Source organism: Ursus maritimus, unplaced genomic scaffold, assembly GCF_017311325.1.
Source record: "Ursus maritimus isolate PB19 unplaced genomic scaffold, ASM1731132v1 scaffold_7, whole genome shotgun sequence".
Lineage (NCBI taxonomy): Eukaryota > Metazoa > Chordata > Mammalia > Carnivora > Ursidae > Ursus > Ursus maritimus.
Genome location: NW_024426885.1, coordinates 47,339,612 through 47,362,655, shown reverse-complemented (window position 1 = coordinate 47,362,655; position 23,044 = coordinate 47,339,612).

The following is a 23,044-nucleotide window of genomic DNA, read 5'->3' as shown; positions in this document are numbered from 1 at the left end:
ACCAGAGCATGCCATTGAGTACTCGGGTGTCTGGCCTGGGATCTGCCGAGACCTGGCCGGGCACTTTCTCCTGAGGATCAGCAGCCAGAGCCTGCCAAGGATGTCACCCATCCCGGAAGATGGGACGGTGCGGTGGAGTGGGCACTGAACCAGGAGTCAGGATCTGGTTTCCTCAGGTGAGCCTGAGCCAGTGGCTTCCCCTCTGTGGGGTTCCATTCCCCCACCTGCAAAGGTAAGTCTTTGTCTTTCACCCTCTTGAAATGCCATGGCCGCTAACATCCCAGAATGATCAGGACACATCAGTGCTCCTCCCTGAGCCTCCGTTTCCTCCTCTGTGAAACGGGGCAGCATCACCTCTCTCTCAGGGCAGTCTGGCCCTAACCTGCTGCTGCTTCCCTGGGGGGCCATGGGGGTTAGGGGCCCCTTTCCTCTCAAATGCCACTCAGACATTTGCTCAAAGACACAGCAAAGAGATTTGAGTCACACAAGTGAGGAGTAAGCCTTCAAGGCCTTTGCAAGCCACCAGACCCCAACAACCCAGAAACCGGGCCTTTTCAGCCTGCTTCCCCGGTACGCAGCAGTCCAGCCCAGCCCCAACCTTCCCTGAAGGCCAGGCCCCTCCTCCAGCTACCAGTGGGCATCTCTTTCCACCTGTGTCTTGGACAACGCAGATTCTGCTCAGCCGAGACTGGACTGGACAGCTTCCCATCTGATCTCCAACCTGGGTCTGTCTCTCTCCCGTCCCCATCTTAGAGCTAATTCTACCATCCACACATCCAGACACAGGGCAGCCAGTCCTGGGTCCCCCCCTGCTCATTCCCCTCCCAGCCGAACTGACCTAGTGGAGCGAGCTCGAGTTCTCGTCGGCCCTCCCTCCCCAGGTCCACGGAAACCCTCCTCCCAGCCTCTCAGCATGGCGGCTGGACTGGGAATTTTCTCACTCAACACCTTACCCCCAAAGCCCAGAACATCAGTACCCAGTAGGCACTTAATAAGTGTTTCTTGAGTAGAAGGATGGATTAGGAAGCTTTCCCAACGGAGGAGACATTTGAGGAGTCTGGAAGCCTGAGTAGACTTAGTCCGATGGACCCAGAAGGAAGAAGTGTTGAAATGACACCATGTGGTTGATCCTCAGAGGGGTAACAGAATGACAGAGTGGTGAGCCCTAGGGAGCGGGCTGGAGCCCCAGCGACCGCAACCTAAAGGGGCCTTGAATGCCGTGCTAAGGAACACAGTTCGAGGAGGGCTGACTTTATTTACTTTTCTTTTACATTTATCTTTGAGGCAAAGAACACTCTGACAGCACTTGAGGAAGACAAATTGTGAGACCAGACCAACACTTGGCTCTGAAAACCTTGCCCTGGCTTCTCATGAGATCAGATTTCCCTGCCTCGGCCAACATCTTTAAAGCACTTTGGCATCGGGTGAAAGATTGTCGGGGCCAAAGGGCCGGGAGGGGGGAGGGCAGTTTGGATGGTGCTCAGGGTCATGCTAGTGCTCGCCCTGCTTCTGCTCCTAGACTCTATCCTGGTAGCTTCTCTGAAGCAAGGAAATGGGACAGATGTGGCTGGACCGGGCATAAGGGGTGCGACGGGGTCCGGCGGTTCCACCCTCCCAAGGACATCTGCTGTTGCCACTGAGGGTTGGTGGCCCCACGCTCCATTCTTGAGCAGCTCTGCAAAGCGCCCCCCGCTGGAGCAGCCTTCGGGGGCTCCCACTGTCACCTCCAGAATGTCTCAGCGGTCCCCACGCATCGTGTCTCCCAGAGCACGGGAGGGGCCTCCTTCTAGATGCAAAGTAGCCATGAGTGGCATGGGATGGGAGCTCAAGGAGAATGTGACGGGACATCTCGGGCCCCTCGAGTGACCCCGGCAGCACTTCTCCTCCCCCCTCCTCCGACGCCACCCCTGCCACACCTTGCAGGGAGCACGCCCCTCTAGCAGGGGCCTCCCCTGCCGTCCCGATCTCCCGATCTCCCGTCTGCACCTGCACCCCTCTGCTCCCTCCCGACCTCTCCCAAAGCACCAGCACTCTGCCTTCGAATACAGAAGGACGCAGCTGGCCGTGCCCTCACTACACTGAGGTTCTTCAAGCTGTGCCTCATTCATCTGCGTGCCCTGAGCCTGGGGCCAGCCAGGTGTTCAGTAATGTTCCCTGCATCCGATAGCAGGAGCCCCGAAGAAAGGAGGGAATGGCGGCAGGGAGAGGGGGCCACGCTCTGGAGGGAAGGAGAGGCAGCTAGGGCTTGGGTAGAGAAGGAAGTGGAAACGGCCGTCTGGGTCGGTGGTCCTCCACCTTCCCGGGGCCTCAGAACACATGGGGGCTCTTTAAAACACAGGCTCGCCCCTGAGCCTCTGATTCAGCCGGTCTGGACGAGGCCCAGGAACCGGAATTTCTAGCAGGACCCAGGTGATGCTGACGCTGCTGGTCCCAGGACCCAGCTCTCTGGGCTGAGAAGTGAAGGCCAGAGAACAGAAGAGGATGAAGAACCCACAAGGAGGAGGTGGGCTAGAGCCACGCCGTGCACGGCATTCCATGGTGGCCCAGGGGAGTCTCAGCCATGAGCAAGGACAGGTGGACAAGAGGAAGGAAATGAGAGAAGACACAGGCCCAAAGGCCCGAAGGCAGGCACCACAGCCCTGGGTCCCCCTTTGCCCCTGACTCTCTGCGTGGCATCAGCCAGCTCCTCCCAGGGGTCCTGAGTCCCCTCCCCTGTGAAAGGCACACAATCCCCTGTCCTGCCCACCTCGTCAAGGGGCAGGTGTGCCTTGCAGGGAGACTGGCCTTAAGAGGGTTTTGCAAACTGGAAGGCCCTCAGCAGATGTGAGAGTGATTATTATAATCCCCCTCCCCCAGATGGCACGGTCCGGGTTGCCCCCTCCTCGCCTGCCAGGCCCCTCTCTGTGGTCCCCAGGGACGTGAAGGGCCCTGGCTGGTCCCTGGCTGCCTCCGGGGCCCCCAGCCTGGGCTCAGCATGGGCCAGCCTCCAGCTCGCGGGGTCTTTCTTCAGGTGCAAGGACCCAAGTAGCTGTCAGCGGGCGGCTCCTCGGAGGGGCACCACGGGTGGGGGTGGTGGTGGCGGGGGTGGTGGGGGTGGCTCAGCACAGCCGGGGAAACAAAGGCCGCTGGGAGCTGGCAGGGCGCCATCAGGGTTCAATGCACAATGGCCCGGGGGGCTGGCGGCTTCGCTCCTGGCCAGCATTTGCATAATGTCTGGGGCAGGAACAGGTGCCCGGTCAATAGGCAATTGTGAGGCTGTTCTGTCAAAAGAGAAGGGGCCTGTATTGAAGGCTAGGCTTGCCTATTGCAATGCAAATAGCATTCAAAGCAGACCAGCCCAGCTCGGGCTCCCGGGAGCTCAAGCTTCATGAAAGCCACTGAGCCGGCCCCAGGGCTGCCGCTGCTGGTGCCCGCTTTGTCTGAGGCCAAAGGGTGGCATCGGCAGCGGGGGCTGGGAGCCCGCAGCAGGGAGCATGAGCAGACCAGCCCGCCTATCCAGGAGGGCTTCCTGGAGGAGGAGCCACCATCACCGAACTTCAGCCAAATATGAGAATGAAGCCCTGCAGCTCCTTTGAAGAGAGCCCCAGAGTAAAGACGCTACCCCAGTTGGGTGGGTCATGGTGAAATCTGCAAGGGCCCCCCATGCCAAGTTACCCCTCGCTTCTTTGTGCCTGAGGCCAGCCCCCAAGATTCAGGATTCTGTCTTTTAACTAACACCTACTGAATGCTTCCTGTGGACTAGAACTGTTGTAGTTGCTTCATGTAGATTAACTCATCTGATCTTTCAGGAACCCTGTGTAGGGGAGAGTATTACTCTCATTTAACCAATGAAAAAACTGAGGCACAGAGAGGTTCAAGGTTACACAGCTAATATGTGGCAATATTGAGGAAAGAACCCAGGTAGCCTGGCTCCAGAAATCACAACGTTAACCACAGTGCTAGGGCTGCCAGTAGGGTCCCGTCACGGTTTCACGAAGGGACTTTGGTCCGGAGAGGAGCCGGAATGGCTTGCTAGCTAGACCAGAACCTGTTCTCCTGGCTTCCTGCACTGCCGGGTTCTTGCGTCTGCAGCTGTAAGCCTGGCAAAGAGGCAGAGGGCTCTCGTCCGACTCAGGAGAGACACATGGATGGCACAGTGGTGGATAACACCCAGACGATGGTTTTCCTAACTTCAACGATGCCGACACACTTCCCCCCTTAACTCCTACAAATGGTCCAACTTGTAGAGACTTTCACTCGGCAGGTTGTATGGTTTCCCCCAGAAAAGTGGGGGCCTCAGAAGCCGGTTTGGGTCCCTGCTTCATCACTTACAAGCCAGATGACCTTGGACAACTGGCTTCTGTTCTCTGGGTCCGAGTTTCCTCATTTGTAACATAGGGGATGATGACAGCCCCCACTGCAGGGCTGTGAGAAGCATACAGCACCTCCCCAGAGCAGGTCCCTACTACTGTCGGCAACCTTCCCCACACTCCGTGCCCTTTGGAAGGTGGAGCTTCAAAAATATTTTACCCCACCCTGTTTCTTGTTGAGATGAAAAGGGAGCCCAGGCATGTGTGTGGGTGTGAATTTATTAAGTTACTCACTTGCATTCCATTGACTTTGCAGGATTCATTTTTTTTTTTTAATTTCTTGGAAATTATCAGGGAACTCCCCCGTGGAAGCCATTATCTGCTGCACAATACTTGAGATGCTTGAACCAGATAAAAGGAAACTCCCTATAGTGCTGGGACAGCTTGAGGGAGTCTCCAAGCTCCTCTCCAGGGCCTGAACCCCGGGTCCCTCCCGTCCAAGATGTCAGAGAACATCAGAGCTCACGTGCTCATCAGCGGACAACAGACTTCTCCTCCCAGCCACTCTGACAGCGGCAGTGGTGGCCTGGGGGCTGTGTTAGGAAGGATTCTGAAGCAGCATCCGGGCACCGCAGGAAGAACACCGTTAGTGAGGTCTGCCATCACCATCCATGATCCGTGAGCGAGGTCTGCCACCAGCACTGCTTGGAATAGGGGCTGGGTCCATTTGTCATCTTTGATCTAGTGGCCACATGGGGAAATCAAACCCAGAGAAGAGAAATGTCTTCCCCCAGATCACCTGGTGACAATGTCAAGGCTGGAAATCTTGATTCTCTTTCTTTAAAACTTTTTCCTGGATGTTTTACAGTGAACCTGTATGACTTGGAGAATTAGAAAAATAATAAAGTATTTTCCGTTGAAAATTAAATAAAATCAGGCTGACTGTACTAACATCCTAGGAAAGGAAGGCGCAGGGAGTCACGGTACAGCTGGGTGGTGAATGTGGGTTCACGGTGGGCTGGTCGTGTCAGCATCAGCACTGTTGCACGCACTTGCACGGTGCTTTGTGATTTCTACAGGGCGTCTCATCTGCTTATCCAGTTAGTCCACCCCAAAATGTTGGGGCGATAGAAAAAGCAAGCAGGACTTACTCCCATTTTGCATATGAAAAAAAAAAATCAAGGCTGAGCAGGTGGCCAGGACTTACCCAAAGTCACAGAGTATGTGAGATGGGAACCCTGGGGTTAGGCTTTGGGAAAAGTCAGAAGGGAGCCCCAGGGAGCCTGGAGGGAACCTGGAGACCTTCCATTCGTGGCCCAGGAGGGTCCGCATCTGAGGAAGCAGCCAGTCTAGAAGTCAGTCCCACTGCAGTGAGGCCTCCTCGCAGACCGGCTCACGCTGGGATCCCGGGCCGTCCCGGAGGTAGGCCAGTGTCCTCTCGTTCCCAGGCCCCTCCCAGCCCTCCTCGGCTGACCTCATCAGCTCCCTGGACACAATGCACCCTTCTTCTCCCCAGCGCACCCCTCCCCCAACTCTTAATTAAACTAGCCAGTGGTGGTCTTCACAGCAGAGGCCCAGCAGCGCCTTGTTCTTGAACTGCCTATTGTCTCACCCCGGCTCCTGGGTCCAGCCTCCCATGGGCACCCATCCCGCCCCAGGGCTCAACGTCTGATAGGCCTGACACCTGGACACAAATAGTGAAAACACCAGCTTTGCAACAGGGAGGACTGGGATTTCTCCTTACTGAATGTCTGTCAAAGAAATCACAAATCATTTATGGGTTTGTTTCAGGAGGAATCAAATAAACCCATATTAATAGTGAGAGAAAGAAGCATCCTGTGGGAGAAAGATCTGGAATCCCAAGGCAAGAGTTTAAGACCTGATGCTACTGTTGACAAACCAGACGGCCTCCAATGAGTTGTTGCCTCTCTGAGTCTCAGTTTTCACATTTCTAAAATGGGAGTCATAGAAAAACGCAGGGAAAGAAATGGCAGAAAAATGCAAACCAAATGATCAGGAAATCTAAAAGGCTCAGCTTCATTGGAGACTAATGCATCGCCCCCAGACCCCATCGAATGGAAACCTCCTTCTGCCCCTTTCCGTTGCTGCCTGTGAGAAGTCGCCTCTGACCTTTGCCATGTCCTTAGAAGAGGGAAACAAGCCGTAAAGAAACCGGCTTCTTCTCTTACAACGGATAAGATCAGAGACTCACGCAGCCTGTGAGCCCTACTTGGTGCGACAAGCACCAGTGAGCTGCTGAGGGCTTGCTGAGAAAATTTTTGCAATGGCAGCCATTGAGTTCATTGGCCAAATACTTGAAGTTCAAGGACCCAATGCTGGCCAGTGCAATCACAATTCTCACAAACCCATGAGCACATGCAGGGCACACAGAGCTGAGTTCCGAGCTCGGGCTCCAGAGAGGCACAGTCATGAGTTCAAGTCCTGATTCTAAGCTGTGAGATCTTAGCCCAGGAACTCAACTATCCTGGAGCCTCAGTTTCCCCGTGCGCAATAGAATGAATTCCACCTGCCTGTCAGCAATACTTTGGATGGAATAAGAAAATGCTAAGAAATGTGGGGCACCTGGGTGGCTCAGCCGTTAAGCGTCTGCCTTCAGCTCAGGTCATGATCCCAGGGTCCTGGGATCGAGCTCCACATCGGGCTCCCTGCTCAGCAGGAAGCCTGCTTCTCCCTTTCCCACTCCCCCTGCTTGTGTTCCCTCTCTCGCTGTCTCTCGCTGTCTCTGTCAAATAAATTAAATCTTAAAAAAAAAAAAAAGAAAGAAAGACAATGCTAAGAAATGCAGGGTGGAGTGTCAGGCACACAGACTCTCCCCAGGCCACTCTGCACACGGCCTCTAGGAGGTTCTTCGGCAAATAAACCCTGACCGTGCCCAGCCCCTGCTTAAGAACCTCGAGAGCCCCTCATTGCAACAAAATCCAGATTCTTTAACTTGACTCGGCATTCCGTCTTCATCCATCCCCTGTGCTTCTTATCAAGACTCCCTGAAACTACACTCCGCCCACTCCCAGCTGCATGACCCCAGCTTGTGCCATGATTCCACCAGGCACCAGCCCTTGCGGGTCCTTCAACCATCCCTCACCTTACCTATTCCCAGACCTCAACCTCAGCGAAGAGAGTCAAGGAAGATTCCTTCATCTCTTTTTAAAAATGCTAATGGCAGTTATTTTCTTTTGGACAGATAATACATTCACAGGATTGAAACTCCAAAAGACACAAAGAATATACAGGGAAAGGCTCCCACCAATGTCCCCCGCCTCCCAGTTCTTGGCTCTGCTCCCCAGAAGCAGCCACTGTCCACAGGTCTTTGACTTCACCCAGATAGACGCATAGAAGCAACATACCTACACCGTGTGCGGTGTTCTATGTGACATAGACTATATTGGGCATAATATAAATTATGTTACCACTTGCACAAAAGTAAAGGTGTATATACATTCGTTTTCTTCACTTTTATACAAATAGCAGCCTAATTTGCATCACATCCCATTGAATGCCTTGCCCTTTCCACGTAGATATGTATCTTGGCGCTCAATTCATGTGAGCGCATAAAGGTGCTCCCTACTACTTTTTGTAAATGACTGCATAATATTCACTTGCACAGATCCGCCATAAATTATTTAGCCAACTCCCTAGTGATGGACATTTTGGTTGTCCTTTGATGATGCGGGAGGTGCTTCAGTAAGCCATGCTGTCCATGCAGCATGATCTTGCACGGTAGAGGGGGGCTAAACTTCGGGGGGCATCTTCGCTGGGCAGGGGCAGTGTGGAGGCCCTGCCACGTGACCTTCCAGATCGATCTCCACGGTGTCTGTACCGTTGCACCCGGGGCCCGCTGACCGGCAGCACGCTCCGGTCCCACACCCTGCTTAACAGCGTCCTGAGCAGCCTGGGGGCGAGGAGGGAGTCCCCTCTCAGTGACACTTGCGTCTGACTTTCCTCATCAGGCGCGAGAGTCAGCCTTTTCCCCATGTCATTGGGTGTAGAGCCCTTCCTACTACCGTTTTGTGAGCTGTTTGTTTCTATCCTTTGCCCAGATTCCTATGGGGGTATTTATTTTTCTTAATGATTTGTAGAAGCTCTTTATTTACCAGGGAAATCAATCTTTTGCGATGACTTGAATTGCAAATATTTTCAGTCCTTTGTGGAAAGGCTTCTTAAAGAAGGCCATACTTGAAGGGAATTAGGTATCCCTCGTCCGTGAATGAATGAGACAGGAAATCGCATGAATGAATGAATGAATGAATGTGACTCATTCCACCCAGCTTGTCAGCCAGCTAAATAGACACACCAGGAAACCTGCCCCAGGTCACATGCAGCCTAATAGATGACTGGGATCCTACCCGAACTCAGGCTCCCAAGACGGGTCCAGGGGCCTCCTGGTGCCTCCTTCTCCCCCCCCCGCCCCCGCCCCCACGGTCCCCTCTTCCCTGGACAGATGTTAACATCAGCAGAGCTCCACAGGGCAGGAGAGCAGGGCTGCATCTCCCATTACAGAATTTCTCTCTTTTGTCGGCCTGTCAGAAACAAGAGAATTTATTGCCTCATTCACTTTGAACAAAACCTGTTTCTGGAGATTTTTATGATGGAGGAGTAAGAAAAGGAGTAAAGTGAGGGAGGAAGTGTCGATGGGAGGGATGTGGCCCAGAATATATAATCTCGCAGAGAGAAGCATTTCAGCGAGAGGCCAAGTGTGGGCTCGGGGCATCTCTGGTTTCTCCGGCAACCTTGTTCCGGGATGGGCTGAGTCACTCGTCAACACGTGCAAAGGGCAGATGGATCCTCATCTCACAGAAACGAGGGGCTCGGCCTCTTCCCTGCACTGAAGCCTGTCCTCAGGAGCCCCAGGCCCTGTCCCACGGGGCGTCTGGATCCCCCAAGCCTGCCCCTCTGCCCCCTTGGTAAGCTGCAGGTGTGTGGGGCAAAGAGCAAGGCCAGAAGGGCCCCTCTCCTTCAGGAGCCACCCTGAAGGACAAGAGACAATCAAACGAGGAGACTCAGGCCAGCTAAGCACGTACCTCGGGCCCGCTCTGGGCTGGCACTCTGTGTCCTGTCTGGCAAGGCTCCCAGCGCCCCACGGGGTCAGGACAGTTACTAGCCCCACCTCACAGAGACAAGGATGAGGAATGACAGAAAAGACAGCACAGGTGCCCAAGGTTGCAGCTGGAACCCAAACAGAGGCGGGCGGTCTGAGCCAGAGGCCACCAACCCAGCCCCTGGGTCCTCCCGCCCCGCGGGACCACGGCAGTGAGGGGTGCCACCTGGGGCAGAGTGGGGTGAGCCCCCCAGTCCGCCACCGGCACCAGCCTTCCCTGAGCACTAGCTCGGAGAGGAGGCAGGGACGGAGGGAGGACAAGAGCCCCCAAGGCGGTAGGAGAAGCAAGGCCAGAAGAGAGGACGTGAGGCCATGGGGCCAGTCGGCCAGGGCCTCCCTCTCCTGTGCTCCGGGCCGCTCCCCTGCCCTGGAGACCCACCTCTGTGGACCCTCCATCCAAGGCCCTCCCTCTTTGCAGCTCGCCCCAGGCTGCTCTTCCTTGCCTCGTGCGCTCGTGCCGCCTGTCCTGGGCCGCGCAGCCCACCAGCCACCCTGCACCAGCCCCGGGAAGAGGCCCATTAATAAGGCGCATGAATAAATCCCGGCGTCTTCTTAAGAGCAGAGCAGCTCTAAGTGCCGTAATAAAGTGGTGTGTGAGTGCAGAGGAGGGAGCAATTAAAACTGTCTGGGAGGAGGGCAAGGGTTCGGGAAGGCGCTTCTGAGGCGCTGACACTCCAGCTGGGCCTGAAGGGCCGGCAGACAATGGCGTGGAGGGCGCTTTCCTCGAGGGCCAGCTGCCCCGGCAGACAGAGCAGACTGTGTTCGAGGAGCCACGGGCCTGACTGACGGAGGGACCCGAGGCGCAGGGGACGGGAGCATGGCGAGCCTGCGGGCCTAGGAAAGGTGCTGGACTTCCTGCCTCAAGCCTCAGTGTTTGCATGGAGACGCGGGGGCGCATGGTCCGATGAACGTGCTGGAAGGACCCCTTTCGTAGCGGCACAGGAGAAGCAGCACCTCTAACCCTGGGCCTCGGGAGCCGCGCCTTCCGCCGTATCATCCCCAGAGCACGGACCACCGCTGTAGAATTTACTAGGTCACACGCTATGAAACGGCCAGTTGGGGAGCTCTAAATGGTGGCATCCTAGCCAGCTCAATATGTCCACCTCTTACTCGATTTGCTGTTCATCCCTCCAGCCCCTGCTCCACACCCTCCCCCTGAAATCTGAGTTCTGCAAAGAGAAGGATGTGCTCATTCTTCTGTTCGTTGCTACATCCCAGTGTCTAGGACAGTGCCTGGCAGAGTGGCCACTCGTCAACTATGGAAAGGGAAGGAAGGAAGGAAGGAAGGAAGGAAGGAAGGAAGGAAGGAAGGAAGGAAGAAAGTGGAAGGGGAGGGGAGGGGAGGGGGGGGGAGGGGAGGGGAGGGGAGGGGAGGGAAGGGAAGGGAAGAGAAGGGAAGAGAAGGAAAGGAAAGGGAGGAGGGAAGGAGAAAGGAAGGAAGGAGAGAGGAAAGGAAAGGAGAGAGGGAAGGAATGAAGAAGGGAAGGAGGGAGGAAAGGGAGGGAGGGAGGGAAGGAAAGAAGAAAAGAAGGAAGGAAGGAAGGAAGGGAGGGAGGGAGGGAGGGAGGGAGGGAGGAAGGAAGAAAAGAAGGAGGGAAGGGACAGAGACTGGCAGAGACTGGGAAGAGGGAACTCCTAAGCCCGGAAGAAGGAAAGGACAGATCTTGACCCCAGCTATAGGAAGCAACCGGCCAGCTCTGTTGTTCTTACCTTCTGAGGAACTCTGGGCAAGAGACCGACTCTTTTAAGCTTTGATTTCTCCCTCAGTAAACAGGAGCAAGAACATGCCTCCAGCGTTTGTTATTAGGGTCGCATCAGAAATCGTGGGAAATGCCCCATACAGTCGCAGACGTGCAAGTGGTCCCCCATAAATGCTATTTCCTCCTACCCCCGTTCTTTACACACCGCGCCCTATTTTGCTCTGTCTATACAGAAAGACCCACAGAACTGAGATTTTTTTTTTTTTAACGTGAAAGTTGACATATTTTGAGTTCCTCAAGAGGGAAAACCTGCTCTCGGTGGGCGAGGGCGTGCTGTGGTGAGAAGCAGCGGGTGTGGGGGACTTGGGGCCCCCCTGCCTCGGTCCCTCACTGGCTCTGTGACTCTGAGAAGGTCCTTCAGCCTCTCCCCTCGCCTCCTGCTAGTAGTAAGAGGGAGGTGGACCAGTCCATCTCTAGGCTTCTCCAGCCCATTTGCTTTAGGGAAATATCCCCGGAAAAGCTCCCCGTGACCCTAGAATCCAAGCTTCTATCTGATCTTGACCCATCTGGAGGGAGAATCGGGATGGCGGCCCCCGCACAGCCTTCCTCTAGGGGAGAAGCTCATCCACTGTTCCCTTGAGGGGGGTGAGGGGAGCAGACCCAGGGGTCTGCGCCCTGCCTGGCTCCCAGGGAACCAGCTTCTGGGCGTGCAGACACAGCCAGACTTCTGCCACCGTGGCACCTCCACCCTTGCGTGCCCTACAGGTCCCGACATCGTGACAGTTTTGGGTTCCATGTTTTGACACCACCATGTTGACGGAGAGACATTTTGCCTTAGTCTACAAACCAGAGTCCATTCTCAGCTATTGTTTTGTAGCCACCTAGTAAGGCGTGAAAACGACCATCGCCAACCCCCTCTGTCCCTTGCCTTTCCACAGCTCTCACTGTGTCCCCTCTTGGGGGGGGGGCAGCAGAAGGGGTGTGAAGCTGGAATGAGATAAGGAAGGGGGGGTGCAGAAATGGCCAAGAGTCAAGGAGGCACGCAAGGACATCTGTTGGACACATTCTTGCAAGTAAAGGACAACAAATTTCATTTTGACGTGTGGACTTTGATCGAAATGTTCCCCTTACAAAATACCTTCCTCTGTGCCTTCTATAAGACTCGCTCTCTAAATTTTGGACACAGCTGTAGCTAGTAGTCCAGGAAGATAACAGAGAGTGGCCAAGGCACTGTCCCCTGGTTGTGGCAGACAGGACAAGCCAGCCCCAACAGTGCTGAGCAGGACTCTTGGGAGGCCCTCCTCAAAGTATTTATGAATCACAAAACCCCCTATTTCACTTGTTCTTTCATCAAAGATGGAGAAATGGGCCAGGAGAACATCCCCACATCCCTGAACTAAGCCAGAAGGGAGCTAGGAACTAAATGTGAGTCCCCTGATTCCATATCCCCTGTTCTTTTGTTCCTCTTGATAATCCCAGGAGATGGGTTAAACTGTTATACCAGTGTTACCCCATTTTACAGATTTGAAAGTTGAGCCTCAGAGAGTAGAAATCTGCTCAAGGTGACCCAATCTGCCAGTGGTGAAGGAGATCCAAACCCAAGTCTTTGAACTCCTGACCCAGGACAGGTGCACCTTCTGGCATCCTGGGGCGGGGACAGTGGCAGCATGTGGGAAGAGCTGGGGAGTTGACAATGGTGGGGACCAAGAATGCTCAGGGCCAGGGAGAGTGATGGAGGCAGCTCCCAATGCACTGAACGACCGCTGATGAATGTGACAGATCACCTCCCCCCAGCAGGCAGAACCTCTAGTGACAGCGGACAAGCCCCACGGGATCAAGTCAGCACGCACGGGTGACCGCCGGGGCTGCAGTGCCACCTGGAATCCACCCACACCCCCTGTGCTAAACCACCCGCCCCTCCAGCCATCCATTCCGCCAGGTGCTCGCGCTGCTTCTGCCCATCAGACAGATTTATTGGGAGCAGCGGCAGGAGCCCATGGGAGCCCGGTCCCAGCACCCCCCATCAATTGCAACACGGGGCCGGGCGGGAGACAGAATATATGTAAGGTCATTCAGAGATGGAGAAAATCATTCACAGCACTCCCAAAATAGCCGATCTCCGCTTTGCAGGAATTGCCACCTTCTTGGCCCTAAATCAAATTCTGCTGTGAGAAGCAAACTCAATCTTCTCTCTCCCAAGTTTGGCTTTTTATGGGATTGGCAATAAATTGGGGCGTGGACAGAGAAAAGGCACCAAAGGTCACTGGAATGGGGACGTGCCTGTACGGCGTGCGGGAGACAGAGGCGCGGGAAGGGGAGGGCAGCAGCAGGGTTGACCTGGGCTGGAGGCAGCAGACGCGTGGGATGGTCCAGCAGGCTGTGTGCTGAGTCGGTAACGAGGGAGGAGCCACCTCCTGACTCAGTGGGTCTTTTCCCCACCGAGGTTAAAGAGAAAGCTTCCGGCTGCCTTGTTCAAGGCAAACCGTGAGAATGTAATGATCACTGTTTGTAATGATCACAGCCTGGGGAGCAGTTGACCCCTCCGGGGAAGCAGAGATACTCCCTGAGCTGGGGAGACAGCCAAGCTCTCCGAGCCCCATAAATGGGGGTGTCCCTCTGGCTTCAACCTTTGGGGCTCTTCTCTTTTCAGTCTGCATCAGGGCTCCCGACCTGGGCACTGCTGGCCTCTGGGACCCGATCCGTCTCTGCCGTGGGTGCTGTCCCGTGTATAGCAGGATGTTTCTGCAGCATTCTGGGCCCTTACCCACTAGATGCCCATAATACCCACCAGTCATGATGACCAGAAATATCTCTAGACATTGCCAAATGTCCCCTGGGGAGCAAAATCGCTCCCAGATGAGACTCGGCACATACGTGTTCTCATGGGGTCTGAGATACCCCCGGACAGCTCATCTCCTTCTCCAGCACTAGACCTCTCTGCTAAACTCCCTCCTCGCCCCCTGGGGCCATCTGCCTGCCAGACGTCACTCCCTGGATGGCCGCTCATAGGGAGTGGGTCCCTTCATGAGAGTTATGGTCCTTCCCCAGGCCACCCCACCAATCCCCTAACCAGCCCCTGCCTTCCCCCCTGAACTTGACCTCCCTCCTCCCCTAGCAGATGGACTCTGCGTCTGAACAAGCCTTGTTCTACTAGAAAGCTGGCCGTCCCCACTCAACTCCACTCAGCCAATCAAGGGTCAAGCCCAGTGAGCTCTCTGCCTGGGCCGCTCCCCAAACTGGCCCCACTCCCCAGTCTCCTTGCCACAGGCTCGGTGAGGGCACCCCTCGCTGTCTTCCCACCTCTAAGTGTGCCCCCCTTTCAGTCCTCCCAGACCTTCACCACAGGGAATTTCTAAAGCACGAATGTGGTCGGGTGTATCCCCTACTGGGAAAGACCCAGTGGCTTCTCAATCCTCCGAGCCTCGAGGCCCACAGGGCCGGTCCGCACCCTCCACTGCAAGCACACACCCAAGCGCACGTGCCCACACACGTGGCCTAGCTTCCAGCCACGACGGCAGCAACACTCAACACAGCATTGGATGACAGCTAACATTTGTCAAGAACCTTTTGGCACACTGGTTCCTCTTCTCACCATTCTAGACATCCTTGACTTAACCCTGACAACTACCCTATCAGCAAATACTCCTATTAGCCTCAGTTTACCGATAAGGGAAGTGAGGCACAAAGAGGCTGTCACAGGAAACGAGGGGCAGAACCATCCTGCTCGGCCACTGTGCAACACGGCTTCTCAACCCCCAGTGCGCAAGGGCCTCAATCTACCCGGAATGCTCTTCCCACCCAACCCCTTCCCCCCGGAATACCCTTTCTCCTTTGAGACTCACCTCAACCCCAGCTTCCCCTGTCCGAGAAGGCTTCTAGCCTTCAGAGGGTAAGGTCTCCACTGCCTAGGGCCCCAGGGCTGAGCCAGACTCTCCCCTCCCCCCAGAATCAGGCCCTGGCCAGAGGGTGCTCAGGCACTGTGAGGGGGTCTGCTCTGCCGTGCACACAGGATGGGCCCGCAGACGGCGCCTGCAGCCTTGCTGAGCCCAGGCTCTCCGCCGCAGCTCTGTGGGGACCAGCCTCTCTTGGTCCATGACCCCTTTTGCCGGACCATGAGGCGGCCAGTCCCAATTAGCATGTTCAAGGTGGCCTTCTCCACGAGCCAGTCGGCCTAGCTTGCTTTCTCTTTTAATTCGAATCAGCCAGAGTTTCCTTCGGTTGTGCGCACCAGACAACCAGGACAGACACACTTTTCTCCTTGTCTGTGTCTGCAAGTCTCCCTTCTCTCTCTTCTAGTAGGCTCCGTCCTCTTTTCTCTCCTTTTCCAAATCTTTCCAGATCCAACTCAAAGGTCACCCACCTCCAGGACACCTTCTCAGGCCACACCGTGCAGCGTCTTTGGCAATGAGTCACATCTCTCCGATTTCTTGCCCGAGCAAAATACGTGCAGGAAATCTCATCTGAAAAAATGGCAGTAACGTGAATGGACGACCATCTCCGAGGACTGTGGGAGAAACAAGAGGATATTACCTAGGGNNNNACAGCTATGGGATCATTTGTCTGCCCTTTGACAAAAGTTCAAGAGACGTTTATATACAAATATTTTTTAAAAAATTAAGTGATACCCATAAAGAGGGTAAAGCATGGCCTGATGGCATATAAGCAAATGAAACATTGCATTTTAGTGCAAGAGATCTCGCTTACTGACATGTTGGGAGTTCGGTAAAATAATCAATACATGGATGAGTGAATGATAAGAGGCGTTCTCTGATTTGCAGGGAATGAAGACATTTCTCAGTGAGTGCCTACAGCGTGCTAAGCCCACACTCTCCTCCTTGGCATCTGTTCCCTTGCCCTCCCCAGGCAGGTTTGTGCATGGCAGGTGTTCAGTGAAGTCTGGTCGGTTAAACCCCCACAGAGGATGTGAATTCCTCCCCACGTCCATCTGAGAAGGAAGAAGGAGAGGGGCTGTTTTTAGGGGTCAAATGGGAACAGACCCCAAAAGGACCAACTCCAGGAAATTACAGTCATCTGCCAAGCAAGGAGAGGCTCCAGTCATGGAGATTCCATTCTCTGGAGCCGTTTTAATCCACAAGTTTTGCCAACCTCAGGGAACTAGATGGTTGAAATGGAATCTGGTCTGTATAAAGACCAACTCGGACGATATGTCCATTTCCTTTTATTAAACAAGAATGTTGGTATTGTCAGCGTTGCCTAAAGTGGGTTTTCTTGGCTATGATTGGAAGCCTGCAGAAGACAGCACAACCTGGAAGAAACATTTTGCCATCGAAAACTATCTTGATCAGATGCCTGCTGAAAAGGGATTTAGCCACCATGGGTTCAGGTCCCCCGATGCCTTTCCTTTGCTGAATTACCATAGGCAAGTCTCTTCCCACCTCTGGGCTACTGTGAGTTATCTGATCTACGACATGAGGGGTTGGCCCAGATGATTTGAAAATTCTTTCCAACGAAAAAACGAAAACGAAAACAAAAACAAACAAAATCCTTCCCAGCAATAATCCCCTAGAGGTCAGATCATCGGCTTGATGTGTTAGATCCAGGCACCTGTGTGTGTGTGTGTGTGTGTGTGTGTGTGCGCGCACGTGCAAACGTGCACATGCACGTGGGTGCGGTGTGGATGCATGTGTGCGTGTGTGCAGGTGCACGTATGCTCGGGGCTTGTGTGTGCATGTTTTCCATGCCCTTTAACTTGATTGAAAATGCCTCCCATCAGATACCAACAATAAACACAGACCTTAGAGACTTCACTTCAAACATCCACTGCCTTCAAAACAGATAAGGGTTCTGGGAAAGCATGCCACCTCTAACATACGTAAATATGTCTGGCAAGCTTCTGAGCCCCGAAAGTCTTTTTTTTTCCTGGCAGGTATGCTAAACGTGTCCACATAATTGTGTGACAAATACTGTGTATAGCTTGGCTTCACCAAAATCAGGTGTCTCCTTTACCCGGGAAAGCGGATGATGTACCGTCTGATAAACAAGGCTAGGAGACTAACTTTTTTCCTGAATAATTATATTCTGATGGCTGTATGGAGAAACCATGAGAAAAACAAACTATTTCTACATAGCAAAAAGAAAAGTGGAGTTCAATGCACACGAGGATTACTGCTAGAATTACAGGTGGGTCCTTCTGGGAAGGTAGCCTCTTTGATTCTATGCAAATAACAGAATAATTTGAAAATCCATTGTTCTCCCCAGCACGGTGCATATTTAGGTTAGTTGGTCCCTTATCACTCTTTGGAGCGTCAGTAAATATATATATTTTTAAAGAGGTTATGACGGGAGCCTTCTACATACTCCGAATAATCTCCTTTCCGTATCATTCTCCCCTCGAGTCCGTGTCCTATCTGCACCCACTGTAACCGACCTAAAAAATAAGTAATAAAATGGTGTCATTCCCTCCCTCAGAAATCGCCACTGACCTCTATGGGGTTGAAGTCCGAATCCCGTCGTGGCCCTCCAGGCTCCTTGCATTCCCGACTCACCCTCACTTGGCTGGCAGGTTCACCTGCCACTTCGCTTCCTCTTCGCGCTCTCCCGTGGCCAGGAGCCCCTCGCCAGGCCCTATACCCTAGGTCTCTCCCTCGCACCCCCAAGTCTTCATCCACACTGTGTCCTTTTTTCGAATGGCCTTTCCCAGCCCTTTATGTATCTCCTACCCCTCTTTGAAGACCCAGCTTAAATGTTTATTCTTCAAAGAAGCCTCTCCCAGATGTCCTCATCACTCAGTCAACAAATATTTGTTGTGCGTCCCCGGTCCCAAGTGTTAGTGATACAGAAAACAGTAGCGAGTATGACACACAGAGGCACACTGGAGGGTCACATGGGAGCCAGAAGATGTCAGCAAGGAAGCAGAGAGGAAGTCCCAGACATCGCCGACCCTGAGCACAGCCCCAGCTCGTGGCAGGTGCTCCTGCGTCAGGTGCAATGAGACGATGCTCCCGGGATGGATGAGTAATTCCTCTGGGACTTGGGGAAGCCGTGAAGCCCTCCTGGGAGCCCGTGAAAGCAGCTACGGGCGGGTCCCATGTGGTGCCTCCAGGAATGTCACCCCAACCCGGGCAACTGGTCTGGCTACTGGTGCTGCCAAAGTCCAGGGGAGGCCGGGGCCCTGGTCTGAAGCAGAGCCAGGTCAGGAGCTGGCCAAGCAGGTAGAGGCAAGGAGAGCGAGAGCTAGTGGTGCCTGAAGGGGGACTCGAAGTTCCACGGGACCGAGGCTCCTCTGCCCAGCTGCACCCCGCTGGCCAGCAGCTCGGGGTGCTGCGTGGTGCACAGTGGGCATGCCGCATGTGTCTGCTCAGGGGATGAGCGCTCTCTTGAGTCCATCAGTGTGGAAACAAGAGCACCAGGGACCACTGTGTGGGAACTCTCGGGGCATCCAGACACCAGCACTTCACTTCAGTGCTCACACCCCCTCAGTGTCCTTTTACAAGAGAAGTTCCCCAGGGCTTGTTTCTGAGGAGAGTGAGACAGATGAGAGGGGCAGGTGGAACCACACAAAGAAACAAACCTGGAGTCCTTTCCTTTTTTCTCCTCTTTGCCAATCAAAGGTAAAGGGAGGGCTTCTCAGTGCTTCATAGGCCCCTAGGAGTTGAGTTCCAGCCTAGCGTCTGTGGGGGGCACTTGGTAAAGGAGCATTGACTGCTCTCAGTGGGGGCCTTCATCTCCGCGGCTGTTCTAAGAGCACGACCTCTTCCCCCATCCCACCTCCCCCCAGGGGTCACGCTGCACCTGTCTTACTGTGACCCGACTAGCTAGCTTCGGGCTGAGGTAGGGGCCTTGGTTCATGAACTGCTTCTCCTAGTAGGAAAAGAGCCTTTCTAGAGAGACAGATATCAGTAAAATACAGCCATGACCAGAGCCCTGCCTGCACTCTCTGCAGGAGCCCAGAAAGCTCCATTGCCTAGCACTGGGGGATCACATTCTTCTTTCCCATCCAAGCAGCTTGGAAAAGTCCTGCGGAGTGCACACCAGTCAGGGAAAGCATGGATCCTGGACGTGACAAGGGTTCAAGCAGGGGTAAGCAGGAATCAAGACCAGCCCAGACCCCAGACCCTGGGAGAGACGCAGGCCCATCTCTCCTGCTGAGCAGAGGGAGACCCACAGTGGCCACACGGGCTGCCGGGTGCCCATGGCACAAGGAGGAAGGACTTGGGGAGAGGATGGGGAAGGCGGTGGGGGTCAATTGAGGAGGACTGAAACACCAGGCCGAAGAGTCTGACCGAAGTCAACAGGCGCTAGGGAGCCATGGAAGCCTCTGGAACAGAGGACGTGCCAGTCCAAGGTCAGCCAGAATGCAGTGGAGAGACTGGAGCAGAAGAGCAGCTGGAAGCCTTGCAACCATCCAGGGTGGAGACCGTGCTTGAGGAGGGAGAGCCAGAACCCTCCCCAGCTGAAGGTCAAGTATTCCGATAGGGCCGTCTATAGACTTGGGACTCCATCACGTGTTTGCAGGAAGGAATCAGGAAGTTGCCCTTTTAGAGGTCCTCACTTTGTCTCGGGAAAAACTTGTCCACGAAGAGCAATCAAGCAATGCAAAGGGCTGGGGGAGCATTTGCTTTGGATGCAGACAGGCGGGGCTGGAGCAAACATGGCGTCCTGCCGTGACTACAGTGTGGATGAGGACGGGATTAGTGCAAAGCCCCGATATCAAGTACACCGAAATGCCTGTGGTCTTTATGAACATTTGTTCAGGGAAGAGTCTCTTCTATGTCTCGGGGCCTTGGTCCCTTCACCTGTAAGATCCCCCACTTTGGGATATTTATAAAGTACTTGGAACATGGTAGAAGGTCCATTGGGTGGTCGGGTCCTCACTAGTGGGAATGCCCTGGGGACAGGCCCAGGCCAGGTTCATCTTTGGCTCCCCTGAATGTCTTGCCCATTAGAGAGACTAGATGGATATTTCTGGAATGTACTTATTGTTGAGGGAGACTCATTCCTCAGTGCAGACAATCAGCGTTTGGGTCCCAGAAGAACGGTGTGGTTGTTTTGAAAAGGAGTGGAAATTACTGACCTTCAAAGCAAATTTGAGCTGAGGGTGTGTCTGAAACAAAACACAGAAAGGAGGTGGGAGCAGGGAGGGGACACGGAGATCCTCCAGCTTTGGTGGCGCACCCAGGAGAACATCTTCCAGAGCCAAGAGGAGGTGGAGTTCGAGAGAGGTGGGACCAGAACCCCCTTCCCTCCTCCTTGTGGTCTTTTGGGATGCTGCTGGTGTTTATCACGTTTTTCTCAGGATCAGGGTAGGGACTGGCTTCCTCTGAGCAGGTGTCCCTGCAAAGGGAGCCTGGAACCCCCGGAGGAAGGCGGCACGTGAGCTGGGGTTGATCAAGCTGGGCCAGCAAAATGGTGTGCGGCAGGCTGGCCACATCGATCCACGCGGGGAGGGGAGGAGGGCGGCGGGGCCAGGCCTGCTGTGCTCAGCAGGTATCTCGTCTGCCCTCGGCAGCGGCAGCGCAGCCCTGAGTCTGTTTGCAATTACAGCCTGTTTTGATTATTAGGTCAGAATATTCATCTCCATGGGCCTATGATAAAAGGCCAGAGCAAGACGGCGTTTCTCATTTCAGACCAAGTCTCCCTCTCCGTGTGTGTGCGTAGTTTCTGCCTTCTTCTTTAGCCAATTTATTCGGTTCTTGACTCCGGGAGGGTGGCGGCTGCAAGAGGCACCCCAGAGGCCATGAGTACAGTGGCCCTGTACGGCAGGGGAGGGAGGCCTTGGTGGCTCCCCCAGAGCCCCACCCAGAGAGGAGGCCAGAGCTGGGCGGGCTTTTGACTCACCCAGAAGGCAGCTGGCTGCCGAAAGCAGGGGCTGGGGTGAGGAGAGTCCTAGAAGCCCAGGCCTGGGAGAGGCCTTGAAAGTCAACTGTCCAACCCTTGGCTCATGCTTTGCTGCGGCGCCACATCCCTACCAAGTAATTTCTGCTCTGTTCCTCCAGGGATGGGGAGCTCTCTACCTCCTTGGGCCACCTGGTCCACTGGACATCAGCTCTAGAAAGGGGAATGCATCCTTTCTTTTAAGAGCCATGGCTCCTCAGCCTCCAAGTCCTCACCAGGCCAAATATTCCTGTTTCTTCAACATGTTGAGTTTGATACGGCTTTGAGTCTCATTATCGTCCTGAGTGAAGGCAACGTCTCCCGTACAGGGTGAACCCTCAGAACTATCAGGATTTTCCCTCCCTCCTTCCCCATAACCTAGCTTTCCCTGCAGGGAGTCTATACTGCTTTTTGGCAGACCCAGTTCTAGACCTTCTTCTAGACCTGAAGGAGGAAAAGCTCTCACAGGTCACAAGCATACTAACCACCCCTTCCTCTCCTCCCCCAAAGCCCCCTCAGCTGTCCTCACAGCCCAGGCTCTGTAAGATGAGTTAGTGGCCTCTTTGCCTTCACTCTGTCGCCCTGAAGAGGCTCAGGAATCTTCAGGACAAAGATGAAAGGGGCCAGAAGAAAGAAAGGGAAGTCATTATGCTCAGCCTCAGAGCAGTCAGCAGGCTTTCCCCGCCTCAGTGATGTGGTGGCCTGATTTCTGGAGTGGGGAGAGAAGGAGACAGAGACGGAGAGAGAGGGTATGGTCTCTTGCAGAGCCCTTGAGGGCTCAACAATGATCTTTCTCATCCATGGCAGTGTTACCACAATGCTGGGAAATAAATGCAATGATTTATAGGATGACCATTTTGCAAACTGGGGTTCAGAAAGGCAGCAGGGACCAAGCTAATGATGGTTGGCACTGGCAGAAGAGAGAGGGGCTCTTTGAGTCAAAGCTTGACTGACGGTCCAACGGGCAGTTCTATAGAATTTGTTTTAGATGGCTTGATCATCTAAACAATATCATTTATCTTTCAGACTGGGTCTTTGGGACTAAAAGGGGGCACTATTCAGGTTTACACGGGACACGGGCACAACCCAGGAGCATCCCTGGCATGCCAGTGTTTTTCCTGCTGCCATAGAGACCTCCAGTTACAGGTCCCCCGAGCCAGCCTCTTCTGCTCTAACATGCCCACTAAGGGAACCTAGAGGCCCCACTTAGGCAGTGGCGTCTCTGAAGACAACTCATCTTTTCTTCTCGCTAGTTCAGACCTGCCTTCCAAGATACAGATTGCTCCATCCAGTGGCCCCCTGGACACCTCCTCCTAGATGACCCACGGGCTCTGTAGACAAACTTCCTCACGTGTAGCTCTGTGCAGGTCCGGGTTGCATGTGGGCATCTGGTCTACCCTACACCATATGCAAGGAACCACAATGAAGACCAGCCCTCAGCAAAGACTCACAGTCTTGACCCAACCTTGCCCCTTGACACAGACCACCCAGCAATTCTTGCTTCACTCACTGTCCCTGCCAGACCTCTTGGGCTTGTTCTCCAGTTGGAGATGAATGCCCGTCTCCTATTATTTTTCCTCTTTCAGCCTGCTTCTGGGTTTATGTCTCCTGCCCCTAACTTCTCTGGGGAGCCAAACCCCTGCCTACCTTCTCCCGTCTGACTCAGGTCTTGGTTCACGTCACGCCGGTTCCCACTCCCCTCCTGGATTCCATCATGTTCCCTCCATGTTCACTGCAAGCCAAGCACAACCATGCCCAAGTGAACCCATAGCCTCTCCTCAGACCTCAATCTACCTTCTGGATTCCCCATGTTAGAGAAAGGCACCACCAGGTATCCGGTCACCAAGGGGGGCCCTGTCGGTCCCAGAACCCCAGCCGTGTTAGAGTGATTCCTACCCCATCCTCCCAGTCCCCATGAGAATAATCACACCATGTCTAGGCATCGCCCACATCATCCTTTGCCGTCTCGCCTTTTCCCACACACAGTGCCTGCCACGGGGCTGGCCACGGTCAGCTATCAGCCGCCGCCACTGAAACAAAAGTCTGGGTAGCTAGATGAAGCTCACAAGGCCAACAGAGGCCCAATGGGGGAATTTGGCTTCCTT